This window comes from Lolium rigidum, chromosome 6 (genome assembly GCF_022539505.1).
Source record: "Lolium rigidum isolate FL_2022 chromosome 6, APGP_CSIRO_Lrig_0.1, whole genome shotgun sequence".
Taxonomy (NCBI): domain Eukaryota; kingdom Viridiplantae; phylum Streptophyta; class Magnoliopsida; order Poales; family Poaceae; genus Lolium; species Lolium rigidum.
The window spans coordinates 157599109-157607295 of NC_061513.1; positions in this window are offsets into that span (position 1 = coordinate 157599109).

Here is an 8187-nt window from a genome sequence, read left to right on the forward strand (position 1 = left end):
TGTTTTCAAAATAAAAGCTCTAGCACAAATATAGCAATCGATGCTTTTCCTCTGCGAAGGACCATTCTTTTACTTTTAATGTTGAGTCAGTTCACCTATTTCTCTCCACCTCAAGAAGCAAACACTTGTGTAAAGGGTGCATTGATTCCTACATACTTGCATATTGCACTTGTTATATTGCTCTATGTTGACAATATCCATGAGATACACATGTTATAAGTTGAAAGCAACCGCTGAAACTTAATCTTCCTTTGTGTTGCTTCAATACCTTTACTTTGATTTATTGCTTTATGAGTTAACTCTTATGCAAGACTTATTGATGCTTGTCTTTAAGTACTATTCATGAAAAGTCTTTGCTTTATGATTCAGTTGTTTACTCATGTCATTACCATTGTTTTGATCGCTGCATTCATTACATATGTTTACAATAGTATGATCAAGGTTATGATGGCATGTCACTCCAGAAATTATCCGTGTTATCGTTTACTCGCTCGGGACGAGCAGGAACTAAGCTTGGGGATGCTGATACGTCTCCGACGTATCGATAATTTCTTATGTTCCATGCCACATTATTGATGATATCTACATGTTTTATACACATTATATGTCGTATTTATGCATTTTCCGGCACTAACCTATTAACGAGATGCCGAAGAGCCAGCTGCTGTTTTCTGCTGTTTTTGGTTTCAGAAATCCTAGTAAAGAAATATTCTCGGAATTGGACGAAATCAACGCCCAGGGTCCTATTTTGCCACGAAGCTTCCAGAAGACCGAAGGAGAGTCGAAGTGGGGCCACGAGGTGGCGACACACCAGGGCGGCGCGGCCCAGGCCCTGGCCGCGCCGGCCCGTGGTGTGGGCCCCTCGTGACGCCCCTTTACCTGCCCTTCCGCCTACAAATAGCCTTCGTCGCGAAACCCCCAGTACCGAGAGCCACGATACGGAAAACCTTACTGAGACGCCGCCGCCGCCAATCCCATCTCGGGGGATTCCGGAGATCACCTCCGGCACCCTGCCGGAGAGGGGAATCATCTCCCGGAGGACTCTTCACCGCCATGGTCGCCTCCGGAGTGATGAGTGAGTAGTTCACCCCTGGACTATGGGTCCATAGCAGTAGCTAGATGGTTGTCTTCTCCTCATGTGCTTCATTGTCGGATCTTGTGAGCTGCCTAACATGATCAAGATCATCTATCCGTAATTCTATATGTTGTGTTTGTCGGGATCCGATGGATAGAGAATACTATGTTATTTTGATTATCAATCTATTACCTATGTGTTGTTTATGATCTTGCATGCTCTCCGTTATTAGTAGAGGCTCTGGCCAAGTTTTTGCTCTTAACTCCAAGAGGGAGTATTTATGCTCGATAGTGGGTTCATGCCTCCATTAAATGCGGGACAAGTGACGGAAAGTTCTAAGGTTGTGGATGTGCTGTTGCCACTAGGGATAAAACATTGATGCTATGTCCGAGGATGTAGTTATTGATTACATTACGCACCATACTTAATGCAATTGTCCGTTGTTTTACAACTTAATACTCGGAAGGGGTTCGGATGATAACTCGAAGGTGGACTTTTTAGGCATAGATGCATGCTCGGATAGCGGTCTATGTACTTTGTCGTAATGCCCAATTAAATCTCACAATATTCATCATATCATGTATGTGCATTGTTATGCCCTCTCTATTTGTCAATTGCCTGACCGTAATTTGTTCACCCAACATGCTATTTATCTTATGGGAGAGACACCTCTAGTGAACTGTGGACCCCGGTCCATTCTTTACATCTGAAATACAATCTGCTGCTATTGTTCTTTACTGTTCTTGCAAACAATCATCATCCACACTATACATCTAATCCTTTGTTACAGCAAGCCGGTGAGATTGACAACCTCACTGTTTCGTTGGGGTAAAGTACTTTGGTTGTGTTGTGCAGGTTCCACGTTGGCGCCGGAATCTCTGGTGTTGCGCCGCACTACATCCCGCCGCCATCAACCTTCAACGTGCTTCTTGACTCCTACTGGTTCGATTAAACCTTGGTTTCTTACTGAGGGAAACTTGCCGCTGTGCGCATCACACCTTCCTCTTGGGGTTCCCAACGGACGTGTCAACTACACGCATCAGGGCGCACCTTGTTGTATGGGTGCTCATAAAAGACTGTATTTTTCCTCCAAACTTCTCTTCTACCTTCCAAGTGCTGCGAAGTGATGCGGGTACCGATACGGTGGTGACCTCCCCATACGGATGCTCTCATTAACTTCTATCTGATTTTCTTGTGTTTTTTGCCGACCTGGAAAAGACAAGGGCACAAATACGGTTGACGTTGACCATATTCTTGCTTGTTAAAGTCCCTGTCACCTCTAGCTGACTTGTATTTTCTTCGGAAATTCTTCTAAGTTTGAAAAGTTAGTGAGGCATACAAAACGACAGCAATAACAATATAGAGCAACGATACTTAGACCTATCAATTTGGGGATAATTAAATCATTCTTATCCTCTCTCCTTTGGATCATTTTGAACACTCTTTTTTCTAAAACAAAATAAACAACTAATAAAGTAAAATATTACAAAATTTTATCTCAGATGGGTTTCCTCCCATGAAGCGCTTCTAGTTTTGGTCGCTTAGCTCGACCATCATGATTGATCATTTAGGATTGTTGAGTGGGAATCCCACTCTGTAGTAGTTGGCCTTCAAGGTGATGATTCCATCATCGTTCTTCTTTGACTCTTTTCTCCTCGGAAAGTGGACAACAAAAGGTTCTCGTGAGGTGATGAGTCCAAATATGATGCATATTTAAGCATATAAAACTATCATATTGTTAGTCATCTCATGCTCCATCTAGCTACAACTATGCATATTATGCATGATTACAAGTTCTTATTCATTTTCATATGAGATTTGCATAATTAGTAGTTTTAGTAGGATTTTATTATGTTTCCTTGTCTTTGACATGTGTGTAGGTGTTATGGACAGTTATGATAAAGGAAGGCAAAAGGGACCAGAGGATATAATATGTGAGAGTTACAAGCACCAGACTTAGCCATATGAGGTGTGGGAAAAGTGATATTTTTCCACCATCTTATATTTGAGATATAATTCCTTGGTGTCGTATCACTCTTCCAAAGAACACCTCAATCGGAGTCCGTATGAAGAGATGCTGGTCAAAACAGTATAACTACTGCGAGGTGAACAAGCATCGGTATGAGTAGAGCCCGCCCATGCCGTCCACCCGTATCAGCCTCCATTGAATCTGTTTCGTCAAACGGAACAGCAATTGTGAAGGTCCGATAGGCATATTTGGCCCCGAGCTCCGTTGGTTCACAAAATCGACCTCCAGAATGCCTATTTAAAGAGGGGAACCCTAGCCGCCTGTAGACACACCATACACGCCTACGGGGCGGAGCGCTACCGCTCCACCTCCTCAATCAACACCTCCACACCATCAAAGAAAGAAGAGGAGGATAAATAAAAATCCTTGGTGCTTCACGGATCATCGGAGGACAACGCATCATCACCCTCATCATCAACCGTTGCGTCTCCATCAACATCACCATCCCATCTCTCATACCTTTAGATCTTGTTGTAATTCCAAGTACTATTGTGGATTCTTGTGAGGCATGTTGGTGAAAATCTTATTATGGAGCTCTCCCCATACATATCATGACGAAAGATATATGTTATCCTAATCATAATTCATTCTCACATGCTAGTGGTGTATCTTACATTCCCGAGAATATTTAGGCCTCCGTACCATACTTACTTTATTCAATCCTACATTTTACATTCTCTTTCTTGTTTAATTTTAATTAGTTCTTGTTTACTTTATGTTGTGTTCAACTAGTTACTCATAAACTTTCAACTATCGCATTCTAGTAACTTATAGAGTAGGCTATTTCCACACACCGTTTTGGGTACGAACGTGGCCACAATGGCAACATGGCTACGGGGTTGTGTTAATTCCGTTTGCAAAGCTTCCTTGGGATGAACTTTCTAATAAATAGTTGCTGCTACAAGTACTACAATAACCTTGTTGTTAATCCAGGTTAAACAACTGTTGGTTTTCATAGTAAAACCTAGTCGTCACGAGGGTAATTCGATCCTCACATTCCCTTCATGAAGGTTAATCAAAGCCTTTATGGTTCTTAATCCGCTAAAGGCAGTTTAAGATCAGTTAATTTGAATGAACCAAGATTTAGGCTATCAAATAAGCTTTTAGGAATTGTAGAAATACTAGCACCTAAATCACAAAGTGCAGCAATTTCATTGACTCATATTTTAATTCTAATAGTAGGTTCAAATATTATCCTTTTCTTAGCAGGGAGTTTCTCTGATAATTTAAAATATTAATTTTCGAAATCATGTACATTTATAACAACTTGATTGATAAATTGTTGGTACACAGCTTCACTACCTCCCTCAAAGGTTGGATACTTCAGAGTTATTATCTCTATAAGGTCCTCCATGGTGTATTCCGGTGAAGGAGCATTGCTATAGTCAAGCTCTCCAGGATCTCCATTATCTTCGATGTTCATCGTCTTGAGGTCTTCCACCGGGTTAGGCTCAGGTTTTCCAGCAAATCTTGCAAGTATGAGAGTTTGACTCCCAGTTATCTTGCCCAATTGTGCCTCCAGGGTTCTTGTTCTCTCTTGGGGATCCTGCATATCATTCTTCAAACTCACGACTTGGTTAGATAGTTTACCAATAAGAGTATCATGGTTCTCTGTGATTTTAACGAGAATTTTACTTTGTTCATTTTGAGCTTGTATAATTTTTTTAGTGAATCGTAGGGAGATTAGTACCACTAGTTCCATTGTTATTCGTATTATTATTGTTTGGAGCACATGCATGGTTAGGATAATTCTTTTGAAAGTTCGAGCCGTAGTTTTGGATCTTCCATGCATACATATAAGGATTACGAGCGATGAAGTCTACCTCCTCAGTAGTGTTGGTGATGGCATTAACTTGGGTATCATTACCTTTGATTATACCTAGAAGCTCATTCACCTTAGCAACAAGTTCTTCATTCTTGGTCTCATGGATGGAGTTCACCTTTCTTTAGGATCTCTCTACATGCCATTGGGAATGGTTGTTTTGTATGTCATCAAGAAGCTTGGTTGTTTTGCATGTCATCTAGAAGCTTTGTTCCTTCTTCAACTTCTTTACTCATGAAGTGCCTCCAACTGCAGTATCAAATATAGACTTAGACATAGGATTAAGAGAATTATAAAATAAGTGGAGGATTAACCACTATTCCACCCCATGGTTGGTACAGTTGCATACGGAGTTCTTCATCGATCCTTTCCCACGCGAGTGCTGGTGGTTTATGGTCTTCTTGTCTAAAGCATGCAATGTTAGACCGAACTTGTATAGTTTTTGTTGGAGGAAAAAATTTAGTCATGAAAGCATTAGTGCATGCAGTCCATGAAGTAATAGTTCCCTAGGGCAGGGAAAGCAACCAAGAATTTGCCTTTCTTCTAAGAGAGAAAGGGAATAAGCGTGACCTGACTGCATCAGGAGATTAACATCTTTAATGTGCATCATATCGCAAATCCCAGTGAAGGTATTTAAGTGCAAACCCGCTTCATCAGAAGATGAACCTTTAAATTGGTTCTCGTAAACAAGGCTCAAATAGTTAGGCTTGATTTCATAGTTCTCCACTGTGACATCAGCTGAGTAATAGGTGCATGAATATAATCATCATTAGGGGTAGCATATTCCCAAAGCTTTTTTGTGCCATATTTTTGGATTTTAAATTTATTTAACTAAAAAAATAACAAGACTAGTAAGAACTAATGTTTTTGGGTTTTCAATTAACAACAAAAACTAAACTAATAACAATAAGTAAACTAAAACAAAAATAAAACTAACTAGCATCGTCTCTAGTAACCTCACCAGGGTAGCCGGAATTGCTTCCCCGGTAACGACGCCTGAAAAAGGGTTGATACCTTCGATCCGGATTATGATGCAGTATAGTAGCTTTTTCCCTAGAAGACCCAGGTTTAATTGAACAATGCGAAGAATTTTCTTAGGTGTAAGATTAAGTTATTTGTCGAAAACGTAAGAGCTTGGTTGTCTTTTTATTACCAGACCTTTCCAGCTTAACTTTTTTATTGTTTTTGTTGTGTATCTATGGATGGAGATAGGCCAGTGCCTAGGATTCACATGCGGTTGTGCATATATATGGGATAAATATAATAATAAGCGCAACATGAGTCTGTAGGGATTCGTAGCATAGAAAACAAAAAAATTCCTACCGCGAGAACGCAATTCAAGCCAAGATGCAATCTAGAAGACGGTAGCAACGAGGGGATGAACGAGACTAACCCTTGAAGATTTCCAAAGCCTACGAGATTAGATCTCGTTGTTGCAGAAGATGATCACTTGCCGCTTTCAAAAGCGCGTAGAAGATCTTGACGGTGCCACAATCGGGCAGCACCTCCGTACTCGGTCACACGTTCGGTGTTGATGAAGACGACGTCCTTCTCCCCATTCCAGCGGGCAGCGGAAGTAGTAGATCCTCCTTGGAATCCCGGCAGCACGACGGCGTGGTGGCGGTGTCGATGGAGATCTCCGGCGGAGCTTCGCTAAGCGTATGCGGGAGAGGTGGTGGAGGAGGGGCGGCTAGGGTTTGGGAGAGGGGGGCGCCGGCCACTATAGGGGTGCGGCCAACTAGGGCTTGGTGTGGCCGGCCCCCTCCCCTTGTCCCTCTTTTTATAGGTGGAACCCCCAAGAGTTGGTCTACAAGTCTTCGAATAAGACCCAAAACCAAAACCTTCCATGTGTAGGGAAACCTACCCAAGGTGGGATTCCCACTTAAGGTGGGATTCCCACCTTTCCTTGGAGGGGGGTGGCCGGCCACCTTGGTGGAGTGATGTCTACGGGAGCTTCTATTCTTGTAGACAGTGTTGGGCCTCCAAGAGCAGAGGTTTGTAGAACAGCAGCAAGTTTCCCTTAAGTGGATCACCCAAGGTTTATCGAACTCAGTGAGGAAGAGGTCAAAGATATCCCTCTCATGCAACCCCGCAACCACAAAGCAAGAAGTCTCTTGTGTCCTCAACACACCTAATAGGTGCACTAGTTCGGCGAAGAGATAGTGAAATACAGGTGGTATGAATAAGTAGTAGCAACGGCACCGAGAAAAGTGCTTTGCCCGGGACGATGAAACAAGCAGTAGTAACGCAGTAGTAGTAACGCAGATGAAAACGAGTAAACAAGCAGCGATAGCGATATTTAGGAACAAGGCCTAGGGATTAGACTTTCACTAGTGGACACTCTCAACATTGATCACATAACAGAATAGATAAATGCATACTCTACACTCTCTTGTTGGATGATGAACACATTGCGTAGGATTACACGAACCCTCAATGCCGGAGTTAACAAGCTCCACAATTCAATGTTCATATTTAAATAACCTTAGAGTGCATGAAAGATCAATTCGACTAAACCAAGTACTAACATAGCATGCACACTCGTCACCTTCATGCTATGTAGGAGGAATAGATCACATTAATACCATCATAGCAATAGTTAACTTCATAATCTATAAGAGATCATAATCATAGCATACGCCAAGTACTAACACGGATGCACACACTGTCACCATTACACCGTGCAGGAGGAATAAAACTACTTTAATAACATTGCTAGAGTAGCACATAGATAAATTGTGATACAAAATACATTGCAATCATAAAGAGATATAAATAAGCACTTCACTACGCCATTCATAACGGTGAGTAAGTATTCCGTGAAATATAGCCTAAGAGACCCACACGGTGCACACACTCTGTCACCTTTACACACGTGGGACAAGGAGTCTCCGGAGATCACATAAGTAAAACTCTCTTGACTAGCATAATGACATCTAGATTACAAGCATCATCATATGAATCTCAATCGGGTAAGGCAGCTCATGAGATTATTGTATTGAAGCACATAGGAGAGAGATGAACCACATAGCTACCGGTACAGCCCCGAGCCTCGATGGAGAACTACTCCCTCCTCATGGGAGCAGCAGCGGTGATGAAGATGGCGGTGGACATGGCAGCGGTGTCGATGGAGAAGCCTTCCGGGGGCACTTCCCCGTTCCGGCAGGGTGCCGGAACAGAGACTCCTGTCCCCCAGATCTTGGCTTCGCGATGGCGGTGGCTCTGGAAGGTTTTCCGTATCGTGGTTCTCCGTCTCAGGGG